The sequence below is a fragment of the Pogoniulus pusillus genome, chromosome 19 (assembly GCF_015220805.1).
Source record: "Pogoniulus pusillus isolate bPogPus1 chromosome 19, bPogPus1.pri, whole genome shotgun sequence".
NCBI lineage: Eukaryota > Metazoa > Chordata > Aves > Piciformes > Lybiidae > Pogoniulus > Pogoniulus pusillus.
The window spans coordinates 13,231,535-13,248,519 of record NC_087282.1 but is presented as its reverse complement, the minus strand read 5'-3'; the positions used below and the strand labels follow the sequence as shown (position 1 = coordinate 13,248,519).

Here is a 16,985-nt window from a genome sequence, read left to right as displayed (position 1 = left end):
GCACCAGATCCCCACAGCCTTTCCAACCAAGTGATTCCTACAGCTTTAGGAGCCTCCTGCAAGGGATGAAAAGTTCAGCCTCATACCCGTAGGCATCGTGCCAGGCCATGGCAGATCTCACTGCCCAGCATCCAAAGTGGTGAAGGAGAAATGGACGCTTGACTGCTGAGCTCCAGCAGCATTTCTGAAGCCACTGGCAGCACTTCCCCTCAGTAATGCCCAAACATCTTCATTCTCTGCCTCGCTGACTCCCATGCTTTGGAAGCCATTCACCTGCTTCACTTTGGAGCTGGCAGTCCCAGGCCCGGCTGGATGGAAGGGGACATGCACAGTGATGGCACTGGGAGGTGTTCCCAGTCAGGAGCCACTTGGTGGTTTGCTGCTGAGCAAAGCTGTGGATGTCCATAAACATCCATCAGGTCCCAGGGCTGCTGCTTGGCAGCTGCAGGGGAAATTGACCTTACAAGGCCCAAGCCCAACGACTCTGTGACTTCAGCAGGCTGTGCACTGCTTTTCCTCGCTGCTCCTTGAGGACTTGGGACGCTTTTCCCCAGCCCTTGTGCTTATGGGCTGGTGTCTGTCACGAATGCAACCTCCACGGCTGTGCCAGCAGCCAGGCCAGCAGCCTGGGGCGAGAGTGCCTCCTGGGTTCAGCAGCTGACAGGAGTTAGCACCAGGTGGGAACGCTCTCAAAATCAGCTGGTGGTGAAGTGTTTGCTAGGAGGAGGCCTCTAGAGGGTGTCAGGGAATGAGTTTAAGTTGGGCACGTATTTTTTTTTAGCTCTTTGTGCGAGGAAGTTGATGCCAAAAAAAAAAAAAAGGGAATGAGTTTATGCTGGATATTCATTAAGGGCTTCTCAAATACCTTTCCAGCTTAGGAATGACTATTGCTGGACAAATGAGTTTGTTGCAGTGCTGTGAGGGTGTCTGTGGGCTTTGCAGGGCTTTTGAATCAGTAACACAATGCAAACAGCCCTCCCTGTGCTGATGCCTGAACTGATGTGCTGCGAGGCTCCCCTTCCATCTTCAAAGTCCTAGCCCAGCTGCAAACAACACCTGAAGGCCCTTGAGGTGAGCCTGCTCAGTGAAGGACAACAAAGGTGGTGAAGGATCCAGAGAAGAGTTCTGGTAAGTAGCATACAAAGAGAACTGTGGTTGTTTACGCTGGAGAAAAGAGGGCTGAGGGGAAAGCTTCTCTCTCTGTAACTCCCTGAAAGAAGGTTGGAGCCAGGTAAAGGTTGGTCTCTTTGCCCTAGTATCAAGTGACAGGATGAGAGGAAGTGGTCTGAAGCTGCATCAGAAGAGGTCTCTTCTTCAACCCACAGCCAAGCTGTGAATGCTGCTGCTTGCGCTGTCACTCCCAGCACAGCAAATCATCTACCCCTGGCCTGACAGCATCACATCCACATGTTTTTTTTACACCCCCTGAAATTCCAGGTAGGGACTGTCAGAGCAGGTGACGTGTGGTTTCTGCTGATAAATGCACAGAGGCTTCCCCCACCCTGCTGCAGGATTTTGGTAGGATTACACCCGGAGCAGCTTTCTGCTTCACAAACACATCTCGTGCTGCAGCAAAAGCACTGGTTCAATAAAGCACTTAAAGACACACTTTATCTTAAGCACGTTGGAGATTATATCCCTCTTTAGCAAAGCATTTAAGTATGTGCTTAATTTAAGGATTTAATTAAGGATTTTAATTGTAGACTTCAGGATGTGCTTACCTGCATGGCTGAATATGGGTGAGATTACTGCACACGGAAGATTTCCACATGAAGTAAATGACTAATTCTGGCTGAAAACAAGAAGCTACATTTTCCTTGCACAAAGCAGTTAAAATATAAAGAAAAAGGCAAGAGACAGTTAAGTTGAAAAGAGTATCCCCAACCAATTGATTAAAATCTAATATTATTAGTTATAATCTCTCAGAAAGGGGGCACCTTAAAAATGAGTCTCTAGCTCAACAGCTTTAATGATAAGAAGCAAAGGGTCCAGATGTCCCCTCTCACTGGACATGAGGATCTTGAAATGGAAATGGGCAGTGGGGGCTGTTTCTCTAGTTATTAGGGGGTTTAAGCTGATTTCCTAAGGAAAGAGCTCCCATGAGTACATTGCCAGCCTACCTTTTGGGCAATTTCCCTAACTTTTGAATTCTGATAAATTCCATCTAATTGAGGGGGAGGAAAAGGGATTTCAAAGATACCAAGTTCCAAGTAGAATGCAAACAAGTGCCTGATTTTCTTTGGCAGCACTTAGTGTAACTGGAGAGCCTTCTCCATTCCAGCACTAGAGCAGAGGTAGAATTGCTGTTGATGTTTGAAGGTAAATGGTGCCCACCTTGCTCTGGGGATGAAACTCCTCAGGTCAAGGGAGGTTCTTCTCTCCCTATACTCTGCCCTGGTGAGACCACATCTGGAGTACAGGGTGCAGATCTGGGCTCCTCAGTTCAAAAGGGACAGGGAAGTACTACAGAATGCCCAACAGATGCTACAAGGACCATGAAGGGACTTTAACATCTGTCTGGTGAGGAAAGGCTGAGAGACCTGAGAAGAGGAAATCCAGGGCCAGCCATGGTCTGCAGACTACTAGCAGGTTCTAGTCAGATAGGAGATTAAGGTGGGAGGGCAAAAGTCAGGACAGCTGCCCCAAGCTGGCTCAAGTTATATTCCAGACCATAAATGTCATGCTTGATATAAAGACATAAGTTTGCTGAAGGCAGGAGCTCCTTCTCCTGGTCTCTCTGTTCCTTCTCCTGTTTCTCCCCATACCTGAGGTGTCTTGCTCACCATCCTGCTCCAGAGGACTGTACCTTTCCGTTGGTTGTGACCACTGAGTATTCCCTGAGCTGAGTATAACTTGGTACACTTCATATTGACTTTAGCATTAACATTAGTTTGGCTGTTTCATTAAATCCACTTTCATTTCAAGCCACAGCTCTGCTCTCTGATACACCACCTGTACTGCTCTGGCTGGGATGGGCTAACTCCTCACGGTGCCGTGCTGTGTATTGATAGCTGGAAAGGTGTTGAGAACACAGCCATGTTTTGGTCACTTCTGAGCAGTGCTGGCACAGCATCAAGGTCCCTCTCCAGCATTCCCAAGATCTTGAGAATGGTGGGCCAGATCTTGTGAGGGGACATAGCCAGGACAGCTGACACAACGTGAGCCAAGGGATATTCCAGGCGATATGGTGTCTGCTCAACAATAAAAGCCAACAGAAAGGAGGAGGTAGGGGAACATTAATTACTATGACATTTATCTTCTGGAGCAAATGCTACCAGTACTGAAGCCCTTCTTCTCAGGAAGCAATTGGACATTGCCTGCTGATGGGGAGTAGAGAATCAATTAGCTGTTTTCCTTTGCTTCCATGCATGGCCTATCCTTGCACTCTGTCATACTGCCCTTATCTTGACCCACAAGATTTCTCTATCTTATTTTTGCCCTACTGTCCTGCTGTGGAGGAGAGTGATGGAACAGCTTAACAGGCACCTGGCATCCAGCCAAGGTCAACCCATCACCATCCTTTTTGGCACTCAGTGTGGGGTATGAGACAACAGCACTTTTGTACGCAGTGTGCTACAGCTGGAGTAGTTGATGGCAAGTTCCTATGCAGGCCATGGAGTCTCCTGGCTGCAGGGCTTATCTCTGTGTTTTGCTGAGCTTGGGAACACTCTCCTACAATCAGGGTGTGCTTTGCTCTGGCGTTGGTGGCCTTGCTGGGCTTGGGGAGCTGTCTTGTGGAGATAAGGAGATAAGATCCCTCACAGTGTGGCACTGGCCCTTCTCTGTTTGAAAAAGCAGTCTCTCTGTTGTCTGACCTCAGCATTTGGAAATTGCCTTGAGGCAACCATTTGTACCCCTTCTGGCCTTCATCTCCACATGTCTACCACAGCCTGAAGGTTTTTATCACTTCCCACCTTTGTATCATTCCTTGCCATACTAACTCACTTTTTCCACCTGCCCTTCTTACCAGTATTGTGAATTTTTGTTTTTCACAGTGCTGCTCTCAGCAGCAGGAGGACTGGGAAGCTGGTCCCATCCATTCCTGCCCACCATCCACAAACCTGGAGCTCCCCACATTGGCTCCCATCTCAGTTCACCCTCATGCTTAGTTCCTGCCTCTCACATTTCCTAGACCTTCTCCCTCTAGACCCTCTCACTTTGCCCTAGTGAGACCATATCTGAAGAACTGAGTCCAGTTGTGGGCTCCCCAGTTCAAGAAAGACCAAGAGCTACTGGAGAGAGTCCAGAGGAAGCTACAGAGATGCTGAGGGACTGGAGAATATCTGTGAGGAGGGATGGCTGAGAGACGTGGAAAGGTTAAGTCTGAGTCATAAAGTGGCACTCTGAGGTCTGCATTTGGGCTGCTGAAAGCTGAACAGTGATAAAATTGGAGTATTTTCATCTTTTGGGGTGATTTTACAACATGTTACAAGCCACAGATGGATTTTTCTTTTAAAGTTTATATATTGAGTCATCTTAAAATGCAGAAGCAATTGTCATCCTCAGAGGGACCAGGCAGCAGATATACCTAGAGGGGACCCATTTGAAAGTCTTTCCTGCAGATAAGCTGCCGAGAGAGATAACCCAGACAGCCAAAATTGTATTGCAGGCTCTTATTGATCCTTCTCTTTGGGGGAGAGAACAACTCAATGAAGTGTTTCTGTGGATTTTTGCATCTTGCATCTCTTTGTTTCCTGCATTAAGAATAAGAGGCCTTTTTTTACCTCTTCTTGTCTGTACTGGCACCTTTTGTTTCTTTCCCAGCAGAATTTGTTTAGAGATCTTCTAGACTGCATGATTATGCAAGATGAGGCTCCCAGTCTTTTAATGGAAGTAACAATAGGGGTGGGTGGCTATAAAGGCAGCTTCAGACAGCAAATCTACTTGCAGAGAGAAAAGTGCTTAGGGAAAGTGTTTGCTGGAGCACAAGACATTCTATAGCTAGGTTGTGTGGCAGAAGTGTCCTCAAAAGGGTGGCTGTAAGCCGGAGGAGATGGGAGCATCAAGGAAAATGGGCAGCAGACATGCTGGGTGCCTGTTTAGCCTGAAGAAGAGCAGTGTGTGAGGGGATCTCTCTGCTAAAAGGTGGGTGCCAGAAGGATGGGGCCCAACTCTTTTCAGTGGTGTTCAGTGACAGGACAAGGGGCAGTGGGCACAAACTGGAATCCAGGAGGTTCCATCTGAACAGGAGAAGAAACTTCTTTAGCACGAGGGTGCTGGAGCTCTGGAACAGGCTGCCCAGAGATGCTGTGTTCCCCTTCTCTGGAGAGATTCCAAACCCAGCTGGCCATTGTCACCCTGGGCAAGCTGCTGTGGGTGACCCTGCTTTAGCAGAGAGACTGGAATATGGGATCCTTAGAGATCTTTTCTAACCCTGACCATGCTGGGATTCTATGAGCATCCAGCCCACCTTACTGTCTGGAAAGGCAGCATAAGCTGCTGCAGCAACAAACAGCAGTGGTTTGTGCAAGCTGATTTTGCCTATCAAAGTATCGCCACTTCAGAGAGTCACTTAGCATCACTGCAGGTACCTTCAGATGATCATCTAGAGCAAATAATCCAGGTAATGCTTGACATCCCAACCCATCTATCAGACACCATGTGCTTCTTATCTTTTTGCAAGTTACACAACTTCTTCCTGAGAGGAGGAGAAATCTATGGCATAAAAGAGTGGAAATGGGAAAGATGCCTTCAGATGTGGCACTAAAGATGTGATGAGTCGGATCCTTTGTGCCTTATGCTGTGCAATCCAGCACGATGATGGAAACCTTCATCTGGAATGCAGGGCTCTGACTGACACACTCCTGTTTCACTGCACTCTCACTACAGCCAGAAGAAAAAAATCTTTGCCAGTTCTGAGCCGTACAAGGTCCACGACCTGCAGATGAGTCAATCTAATTTTATCCTGCAGTGAGCACTGGTGCACCTGTATAATGAATAGCACATTATCACATCCTTTGCTTGACTATCTCAATATAATATATATTTAGTCTTCATAGCCTTTGGTACATCCTGTTATTTATTCTTTCATCTAATGTATTTGGAGCAACTTGCTCGCAAGGTGCAGCCCTATTTATCCTTCTAAGGACAACAATAACAGGAATAAATGTTAAACTAAAGGAAGGAATAAAAAAAAACCACTAATAATAAAATAGCAGCTTTATTTGTGCTGTGCTGAGATGCATTTCTTGGCAGCCCCAGAGATTCAACAGTCTGGTATTTATCACGACGAAAGGCAGGAGTGTCTGATGATTACATGAAGGAAAATAAAGAGACTGAGCACAAACTGCAGACTGAGAGATAAGGGCACATTTCTCCAGCAGGCAGCTGCTAAAGCTGTGGTGTGTCAAGCCGGCCCTGCTGCAGCAGAGGGGGGTGCACAGGGCAGGGCAGTGGGGAGACAGAGCTGAAATCAGTGATAAACAGGGCAGTTTAATCCCAAGGAGGAGAACTGGGCATCTTGCTGCATCATGTCATTTATCACCACGAGGATTATTTTTAAGGAATTTATCTCTCCTTCATCTCCCATAGGATGATGGTGCAGAAGGTTGGTGTTGGCTGGGGAGATGGTTTAAGGCTGTTTTGGAGCTCCCCTGGCCTGCTGTTCCGCACAAGGAGTCTGTCTGGCCCATTCTGGAGCTGCGTCAGAGATCTAGCATTGAGCTGAGTCCGTGAAGGACGTGATCTGCCCTTGGTTACGAGGTGAGTCTGGCTCTTGAGGTCCATGCTGCATGTGGCCCTGGCTCTGTTTGAAGGCAGGTCCTTGGCATGAGCCCTCCACAACACACCCTGACACCATGAGGCTGGGTCGCACTGTCAGAGCCGCTCTACAAACAGGCTTAGCACCTTTTTGGAGGCAGAAAGGAGGAAGAGCCTCTCTCTTGGGGGGTGAGAAATTCCAGTCTCAGTTGAGGTTATGATGATGCCAGGATTAGCGAAACCAAGAGCTGAAGAGTAAGTTTTACTACCAAGTCTGAAAGGCCCAGGGAGCCCCTGGTCAAAGTGCATAGTCACTATATGGCTTTGGTCAAGATTCCTTGAAACCAGGGTTAGCATTTAAGAGCTGAAAGGTACAAATCTCTCAGTTATTGACAAGTCTGTGAAGTCTCCTAAGCTACAGGAAAAAAACCACAGAGTTATAGAGCTTTAGAGGTTGGAAGGGACCTCCAGAGATCATTGAATCCAACCTCCCTGCCAAGGAATGCATCCAGGTGGGTTTGGAAACTCTCCAGAGAAGGAGACTCCACAACCTCTCTGGGCAGCCTGTTCCAGTGCTCTGTCACCCTCACCGTAAAGTTTCTCCTCATGCTGAGGTCAAACCTTCCATGTTTCAGTTTGTAGCTGTTGTTCCTTGTCTGATTGCTTCTGGTAAGTGAAAAGACATTGGCCCTACCCACTTGACACCCACCCCTCAGATATTTGAATACACTGATGAGATCAACACTGAGATGAATGCTCTTGTTGGTTATGGACAACAGCCGCTGTGCCGTTGAGCAAGGAGTGAGCACCAGTTTAACTTTAGGGCTATGGTTATGAAGTGGGTTGCACCCCAGTAGTAGAAATCCTCCATTTTTCCTGAGCCAAACAATGCCAAAGTAATACCTGAGCCTTCTGTTCTGGCTTCACTTCATCCTTTCACACTACCACATATGTGATGTAAGATTTAATGGCCTTTATAGCTGGCATTTCCTAAGGATAATTCCATAAAACCACATGGACATCCTATCTCATAGGGTAGAGATCTTGCATCCTTTGTAGGCTTAACACAGGCAGTAGCATAGAGTTTCTGACTGGCAAACTTTTCTGACAGATCCTTTCCTCTCCACCCCAAAATAAAACTAGCATCCTGTGAAGATCAATAATCTCCTTCTGTGCTGGTGAGGCTTCTGAGTTAGCCCAGCAGCCTCCTTGAACGGAGTGCAGCCCCTGTCACTCAACCGTGCCAAGGGCACCAGAAGCAATTAAAGAAAAATGAGAATTGATTTGAAGAATGTAATAATCATTTATCCAGCGGGGGAGGGGGAAAGGATTTTATCATTGATACATTGGAAAGAGCAACATTTACTCCCTGATAAGCACTAAGGCACCCACAGAAGGAAGTCTCAGACCTGAAGGACTTGCACTGTAAATGATTTAATTCAAAGGAACCAAGAAAACAATAATGCTGCAAATCAATCCCAGAGGCTAAGGTAGCTAGAAGTGGGCAAGGGAAGCGATTCTAACTTGAGTCTTGGCCCAAAGTAAAAAGTCAAGCATCTCTCTGGACCACATACCTGCCCTTCTACAGCAATTTTGCTTCCCAGCACATTGTGCCCAGCTTGGTTTTGTAATCACTCTTAAAGCTACTCTTCAAAATAAGAGGTGCTCATCCTTCGAGGTTCTTGCATGTTGTGTTCCATCCTATTGCAGCCTCTTTCCAAGGGTTTGTGGTGATAGGAGAAGGGGCAACGGCTTTAAGCTGGAAGAAGGGAGATTAGGAAGAAATTCTTTACAGTGAGACACTGGAACAGGTTGCCCAGGGAGGCTGTGAATGCCTCCTCCCTGGAAGTGTTGAAGACCAGGTTGGACAGGGCCTTGTGCAACATGGTCTGGTGGCAGATGTCCCTGCCCAATGCAGGGGGTTGGAACTGGATGATCTTTAAGGTCCCTTCCCGCCCAAACTGTTCCACTGTCCCTGGAGCTGTTCAAGGCAGGACGTGGCACTTGGTGCCATGGTCTAGCCTTGAGCTCTGTGGTAAAGGGTTGGACTTGATGATCTGTGAGGTCTCTTCCAACCTTGGTGATACTGTGATAAATCCATGTGCTCAGTGCAGGGTAAACTGATATGGGGATGGTGATCTCTGAGTACCAAGGAAAGAAAACCAAAGATGAGTAACAAGGCATAGTGGTTTTGAGGGCAAGCTGCCCTAGCCTGTGTGTATCTCTGCTTGTGCTTTGGTGGCTGGCCTTGGGCAGGCAGTTTTGTCACTCTATGCTCAGATTCTCATTGCCCTAACAAGGAGCTTCACTGATCTTTGTAAAGCATTCAGTAAGCACCCCATTTTTCTTTCATGTTCTGGATGCCCCTGCCGTAGAACACATACATCAAACCCTTCTTGTAATGGAGTAATTGAACGGCACTGTGAAAGGAGTGGCAGAGGATGGGGCTGATTACAGCTCGCCCAGAAATGTCTTCCCAAGGCCCAGGCCCTTTGACAGGCTTCTCCCCCCCTTTTCTCTGAATTTCTCTGTGCATTAATTTCAGCCAGTCCTGGGATTATTTGAAAAAGGGCCTTGGGGGACTTGTTCAAAGGCTCTGACACCACAGATGACTTTGCTTCTGAGCTGAAGCATTTCACTCCTATCTGTCTGGACATATGAGCTGTTCAGCACTGCTTCATTAGGCAGGTTATTTTTAAATTCCCAGAAAGAGCAAAACATTGAGAGAGGAATTAGCATTTGCTGTTGAAACAGCTGCAAAAGAGAACAGTCAGAACCTCACTCTGGGTCCCCCCCATGAGCCCTGTGATTAACCAGACAGCAGTACCCAAAGTCACTGGCACATGCTCAAGCTGCACTGGAGATGTTAGAAATCATGCCAGAAGATAAGGACTAGTGAGTGAGCATCAAAATTGTGGTTTGAATGTAAGTAAGTAACCATCAAAACTGCATTTTGGACATAAGTGACCATCAAATCTGTGTTTTGGATGTAAGAGGGAGACCATCAACGCTGAATAAAATAATGCCTTTGAAAGATGTCTCCTCCCTCCAACCCTATCCTGTGCTTCTCACTTTCTCTTTCCCCCATTTTTGTCTCTTAAGGACCTGGACACTTTAAAATCCTCCATTCTGGTTTCTCCACATAAATTAATTAAAAGACAAAGCCTGCCTATGGTTTCTGCTTCCCCTAAACAATAATTAAAACCCAGCGGGCACCCAATAATTCCAAAATGCCAAGGGACAGCAATAAAGCTGACGTTATTTGGTAGTACTCTTGCCTGGTAACGTGTTTAAGTCTCCCAGTGGCTAATACTGCTCTTACAGCATGGAGTTAAAGCAAAAATAAAAGCAATAAAACTGTCAGAGGCACGTTTTGGTAGCTGTCTTTTTGCAAATGCTGATTGCCCTGCGGCTTCTGCTGCTCAGGACAGCCATGGCTCACACTGATAACGTTACGTGGGTGGAAAAAAGAAGTGTTGGAAAGCTGCAGCCTATTATGGATGCAGTTTAAACCTGGAAAGAGAGGAAGGATGACTCAAAATGGCCTTTCCACATAACTGGGAGCACACATGTATTGCAGCTAGGGCTGCCTGTGCCTGCCTGCTTCACCTCTTCCCTTCACCCCTGCCTGCGGTCGTGGCGTTTCTGTGTTTGCTCCCAGGAAGTCTAGCAGGAGCTGCTCTAATAACCTGCTCCCAATTCCAGCCTAACGAAGGCTTGTGGATTCCTCTGAATTAATTCTTGTTCAAACAGGAGTGTTTCCTTTGAAACAACAACAGCAAAAAAATCTCATTAAGTATTTCCAGGGATTCTTCAGCAACGGGCACTCTGCCACAGCCAGCAAATTGTGGGTGGACTGTTCCAGTGGACAACTGCTAAAAATACACAGCAACCTCTTTGGATGTCCAGCTACCAAATCCCACTTTGCCAGGTGGGAAAACAAAAAAAGCTAATGTTAAATCTAGCAAATCTAAGTCCTGTACCTTCCTGCAGACTGCATTTTCAATGTCCCTTAACCTGTTAGTTCTTAATCAACTCTGTTCCTTGGGTGTTTTCCAGCCCTGAAGCAAGCCTTCCCGGAACCCACAACAGAGGTAATGAAGCCTCCCTTGTCTTCCTTGGTGTCTCCCTTTTTTGGTTTCACAGAAGCATTAAGCTCCTCTTGGCAGAGCATCTCATTAGGAGCTCGTGCTCAGCTGATTATTCCTCTTGTGAATCACTGTTTTCCATGGCTTTGTCACCCAAGCCTGTATTCCAGTTGCCCCTCTATTCTTGGGCTGGCAACTTTACATCTGGTGGCACTGAAAAACATGCTGTTTACTTAAGCTCAGCTCATTAAGTGATCCAGATTCGTTTTGGTATCAGTGACCTGCCCCTAACGTGTGTGCATTTGCAGATCAGCAGTAATGATGTTATGTTTTCTTGTAGGTCACATTATGCAGTGTGGGGTCAAGAACTATGGCTTGCTCCGTGGTGCTCCTGCTTACAATTGCACTTGGAGGCCTATTGGTTAATTTTCAGTCCAATTAATTTGCCATATTGACATGTGTCACTCCTCTTTCTCAACCAAAATATTGTGAAAGACAGATCAGATTACTTACTAACTGAAAGCTTATTCTATCAGCATTGACACTTTAAACCTTGACATTAAGGACCTGGGAGCGCTGGTGGGCAAGTTTACCACAAGCCAGCAGTGTGCCCTCACAACCAAGAAGGCCAGTGGTCTCTTGGGATGCGTTAGGAAAAGTGTGACCATCAGGTCGAGGGAGGTTCTCCTCCTAGGGAGGCCACATCTGGAGTACTGGGTCCAGTTCTGGGCTCCCCAGTTCAAAAGGAACAGGAAATTACTGGAGATAGTTTCACAGAGGGCTGAGGGAACTGGGCAATCACCATTACAAGGAGAGGCTGAGAGACCTGGAGCTGGAGAAAACTCAGAGGGGACCTTCTCAATGCCCATCAATAGTTAAGAGTGGAGAGCAAGGTGTCTAAAAAGAGATAAAATGAAAAGAGTTTCAAGTTAATTTAGCACTCAGGGCCAAGGGGAGAAAAAATCTCCTTTATAGACCTCTTCACCAGTGCAGAACCAGGACTGTCTAACTGTAGCTTTTTGCAGCTGCCAGGGTGTCCGAGGTGTCTGACGGAGTAACCACCTCTTGTTGGGTTTCTGCTGCTCATTTGAGGAGAGGCAATGGAGCAGGGGTTACAGGATTGCTGCTGATCAATCCACACTGGAAAGACACTGACACGGAGTGACAAAGAGACGCAGCGAGTGAAGGTTCCCATCAGACATTTACAGGAGGAAAGTTCTCCTCATGTACCCAATACTAGGTAAGTGGTTTTCATCCTTATATACAGTGAGGCTCATCTGAGCAGTGAGTGTGCTGAATGTAAGCCCCCCAGTTTCAGGGGCTTTGATTGGGGTTTTTTTGCATGGTTCAGGTAGCACAGGAGGGCATTTGTCAGCCTGCACCAGCAGGAGTGCAGGGCAAATCCCTGGGCTGTCTCTGTGAGAAAGGTTCAAGAATTGAGACTTGATATCAATTTCCTTCCTTTCTTTTTGTCATAAGAAAAGACTCAAACAGTGGACATCAGGAGATAAATCCTCTGGGCCTTTTCCACCATGCATGATACAGATCTATCTTACAGAGTGCACCAGGGCAAGTGGAAATGGATTTTGCCCCTTAAGGAGCTGTTTGCATTTAGAAAAAAAAAACCAAAAAACAGGTACCCCCACTGCTGAACACTTTATCTCCTCTGTTACCTGCAGTAGTGACTACAAACAGCTGGAGCAGTTCCTATTTTCCAGTGCATAATCAACTGGACTTTCTGGACCACACTCTTTGTACATGACTTTCTTTCAGAAGAAAAGGGGAAAAGAAAAGGAAAAAAAAAAGAAAAGTCAATTTAAAAAGTAAATAGCAGGCCAGCTTTAAAACCACAGGTGGCAAGGGGTGCAGTCAGAATGACTGCTTTTATGCTGCCCAGATCTCTAGTTAACAGCCTTTTTAAAGGCCAAAAATACTAATTGCAAAACTGTATTCTCCTTAGTAGCCATCTGCAATTATGTTTGTGGCCTCAGCTGCAATAATGCACCAAGCAAAAAGATCTCAGCAGCAGCCTTCTGAGAAACACGAAGTTTCTCCACAGGGATCTGACTGTTCATTTACACATTGCCATCAAGAACACAGACTCGTCCTCTCTCCAGCAATCCTGGAACTGATGCTGGGCTCATGGGCACCCACTTTTCATTGCCGCCTTCAGCACTCTGCTTCGCTCACAGGATGAAGAGCAACCTGCCTGATGGTGCTGTGGTGCTGGAATGCAGCACAGAGAGCACAAACACCAGGCACAGCACAAGGACTTTGCTTTGAGTAGGAGAAGAGAACAAAATTTAACACATTACTGAACAGTGTCAAAAATGCCTCTTTAAACTGCAAAATTCTTCTCCAGCTTTTTAGCAGACCTGCTGATTCTCAAATAACCAGCTGGAATAACCTCTGGAGATACTGCTTGAAGGGAAATTATTCTGTTGTAGAAGACATAAATATGGGCTTCTCTCCCCACAAGGAGAGGAGGGCCCAGCCAGCATGTGAGAGCAACACAGGCAGAGTGCTGAGACAGGAAAAAGGACAAAGCTGAATTGCTAGGAGGTGTTATATGCTTAGGTTCTCTCTCAGGTTTGTTCCAGGCTGGTACATTAGTGTAAACTGACTTTTTTTTTGCTGGCTCAGTACCTGACTCTGCTAACACTTTGAGTAAGGAAGAATTTGTCAGAATTATTTTTTTAAAAACTTTTTTACCTCCAGGTTTAGAAACTCCCAAGAGATTCAGATTTTTCTCACCTCACTGCATTTGGATTATTACTTACCTATATTGTGAATAAATTATTATAATATCTTTTTAGGAAAAAAAAAACTACAACCAAACCACCAACATTTTTCTCATCTGTCACTGCATACCAAATAAGCAGGTTTTAAGACCCTGGGGGGATTTACAGCAAATTTATTTACCCTCATTGAGGGAAACTACATTCAACTTACCAAGGAAAAGTGTTGTAATTCCCTTCTGCTGTACAGGCATTAGCAAATTGAAACCACTTCAGTATGAATTACCCTGCCATTGCTATAGAACTGGGATTTTTTAGCTCTACTACAAATATCTTCTCCCCTGCAAGCTTTTTGAAATACATTACTACTCTGATCTTCATTTCTGCAGCATGCAGGCCATTCATTGTTCTTCGTGGCAACTGGGTACCGAAATTGTGCTAAAAGGCTTAGGAAAATCAGAGTTTGTTCTGCCAGGGCATTTGCAAGTAAACTCCAGCAAATCACACCAAGAGAGGTACTTCTCCTTAGCTGCCTGTGCTAGACCTCAGATATGTTTTTTTTTTTCCCATGGAAGTGAGGTGTGAATCAGCAGGATCCAGCTGCTAGAAGGAGCACTGTCTCTGCAAACATGTCCTGAACTTCAGAAAGTGCCTGGCTGAGCTTCTGTGAAATCAAATCACTGAGCAGAATTAGTTCTGTTCTAACGCAAACCAGGTCAGCTCCTCTGCTGCTTGCCATTTGAGGATTTCCAGGACTTCTGATACGATTAATTGATTGAAAGTATTTTATTGAGGGCAAAGGAGAGAGGCAAACAAACAAAATTGCCTGTCAGATATCATAAAATACAGAGAGGATGCTGCAGGAGCATAAACCATCACCTTATCCCTCTGTTCAAACAGCAGAATATGCTCCACCTCCCATTTGCTCAATAATCCCTAACATCTCGCTGCTTAGGTTACTGGTGTATAACAAAGCCACTTTTATCCTGCTCTGCCCTTGCCTGGTGTTGAGAAAAAGGTAGGGAGAAAAGACAGGATTCACTTTCATGCATAAATCACTCTGTTAGCAGTCTCATCACCTCCTGTTTCTTCAGCTCTTTGAGGCCTGCCATTGGAGCAGGCTGAGAGGCACCTTGCTGAGTTACTAATTGCCAATACTCACACTCAGCGGCCGTCTTATCAATTGTCAGCACATGATAAAGCAGATCGATCGTGTGCCGATCACCTGCTCCCTGAATGGTCCATGCTTCACAACAGAACTAATTTTTCCTTTTCACCTGTTTCCAAGATGTCTGCCCAAAATTAAAATAGGCATACACATTCCACTGCAGGGCCTCTCTCTTCAGGGGGTTCCAGTTTCTTCAGCTCCTGGAATCTAACAGAGGCAGGTGCACAGTTCACAGAAAAAGGATCCATTTGTCATGGGTCAGGAACGAGGCAGCTTTTCTCACTGACAAATATTTTGCTTCATTAAATTTCCTCTTCCTGCCTTTTTTTCCCCTTTTAATCAATTCTTTTCTTTGACTCACATTGAACAGCCAGAGCAGAGCTTAGATGACGGTTTGACCCTACAGTAAATCCACCTCTAATACAGGACTCATGTCGCAGAAATGCTGCAAATGCACTCTCCCAACTCCAGTATGGACTGATCTGATTTAAATGCTCTTTCCCAACTCCAGTTTGGGTTTTAAAATGTAGCAGGCTAAACTTTTGCAAGCAAATTTTTATCCTGGACTAGTTACCTCTTCTCTGCCACTCCCAACTGTATGCTGCATCAATTGTCATAGATCCTTCTGCAGCTGGAATAAGCTTCCTGTGTTTTATTTTCTGCTTATTTCAATACAAATTCAATAAAAAGATAGTTGAGAACTGTCATCTACTCCAGGTGAAACTGGAACTGCTTCTGCTCCCCATTTCTAATGATTCTGGATTCAGTTCAGTGAGTTTCTAACCCACTACTTTTGGCGATCCCATGCTGTGGCAAGTAAACCTGATCTGAAACATGCCCTGTATCTAACCCCACCGTCCCTTCCGACCCCTGCTGTTCTGTGCTTCTGTGAGGACTAAAGCTGTCCTTGAGTTCTTGAGCCTGAAGGGGGAAATATATAAGCCCACTGCTCCTAGTGACTGTATCTTGTTTATGATGATTTGGGTTGGTTTTTTTAACCTTTGCAATCATTCTGGATTCGAGTTCACGAGACAGGGAACTAGCGAAGAGCGTCCAATGAAGGCTATGAAGATGCTGAGGGGACCAGGGCACGGTGGGTGTTGGTCTGTTCTCCCAAGTAGCAAGGGACAGGGCAAGAGAAAATGGTGTCAAATTGTGTCAGAAGAGGTTTCAGTTGGACATCAGCAAAAATTTGTTTACTGCAATGTTTGTCAAGTCCTTGAACAGGCCACCCAGGGAAGTGGTGGAGTCCCAATGGCTGGAGGGGTTTAGAAGCTGTGTAGGTGTGCTGCTGTGGGACACAGTCTAGTGGCAGAACTGGTGGCGTTACGTTAACAGACTTGATGGTCTTAAAGCTGTATTCCAGCCTAAATGGCACTATGATTATTATGAGAGGCTGGGACCTGGGGCTGTTCAGCCTGGAAATGAGCAGCCTGAGAGGGGATCATCACAGGATCACAGGATATTAGGGGTGGGAAGGGACCCAAGGAGATCATTGAGTCCAAACCCACTGCCAGAGCAGAACCACACCATCTAACACAGATCACAGAGGAATGCATCCAGTCAGGCCTTGAAAGTCTCCAGAGAGGGAGACTCCACAGCCTCTCTGGGGAGCCTGTCCCAGTGCTCTGTGACCCTTACAGTAAAGAAGTTCCTCCTTGTGTTGAGGTGGACCCTCTTGTGCTGTAGCTTACACCCATTGCTCCTTGTCCTATCGTAGGCAGCAGTGAGCAGAGCCTGTCCCCCCACTCCTGATCAGCCCTCAGATGTTTATAAACATTTATTAAATCCCCTTTCAGTCTTCTCCAGACTAAACAGCCCCAGGTCCCTCAGCCTCTCCTCATAGGCCATGCTCTCCAGTTCCCTAACCATCCCTGTTAGCCCTCCACTGGACCCTCTCCAGCAGGTCCCTGTCCCTCTTAACCTGGGGAGCCCAAAACTGAACGCAGTACTCAAGAGGAGTGTTCATCTCAGTGGTTACCAGTATCTCAAACGCAGGAGTCAAGGGAGCGGGGCCAGACTCGCCCCAGTGGTGCTCAGTGACAGCAAAAGGGGCAACGGGCACAAACTGGCACCTGGGAGGTTCCACCTGAACTCAAGGGGAGCCTTGTTTGCAGCGATGGCGCTGGAGCCCTGGGGCCGTTGGGCTGGAGAGCTTGTGCGCTCTCCTCTGCAGAGAGCCCAGCTGTGCCCGGGCACTGCGGTCCTGGGCAAGCTGCTGGGGGCGACCCTGCTCTGGCAAGGGCTTGGGCTGGATGGTGCCCAGAGGTCACTCCCACCCTTCTCTGGGCT

At 46.6% G+C, this 16,985-nt stretch overlaps 1 long non-coding RNA gene across 1 annotated transcript; it reads left to right on the top strand.

Annotated features, from left to right (window-relative positions):
• The first annotated feature begins 749 nt into the window (after positions 1-749).
• LOC135183968 (uncharacterized) lies at positions 750-15,398 on the top strand. Its single transcript, XR_010305793.1, has 6 exons — positions 750-1,128; positions 6,532-6,702; positions 10,497-10,630; positions 10,759-10,793; positions 11,813-12,027; positions 12,267-15,398. It is a non-coding gene; the product is annotated as an uncharacterized LOC135183968 (long non-coding RNA).
• Positions 15,399-16,985: the final 1,587 nt, after the last annotated feature.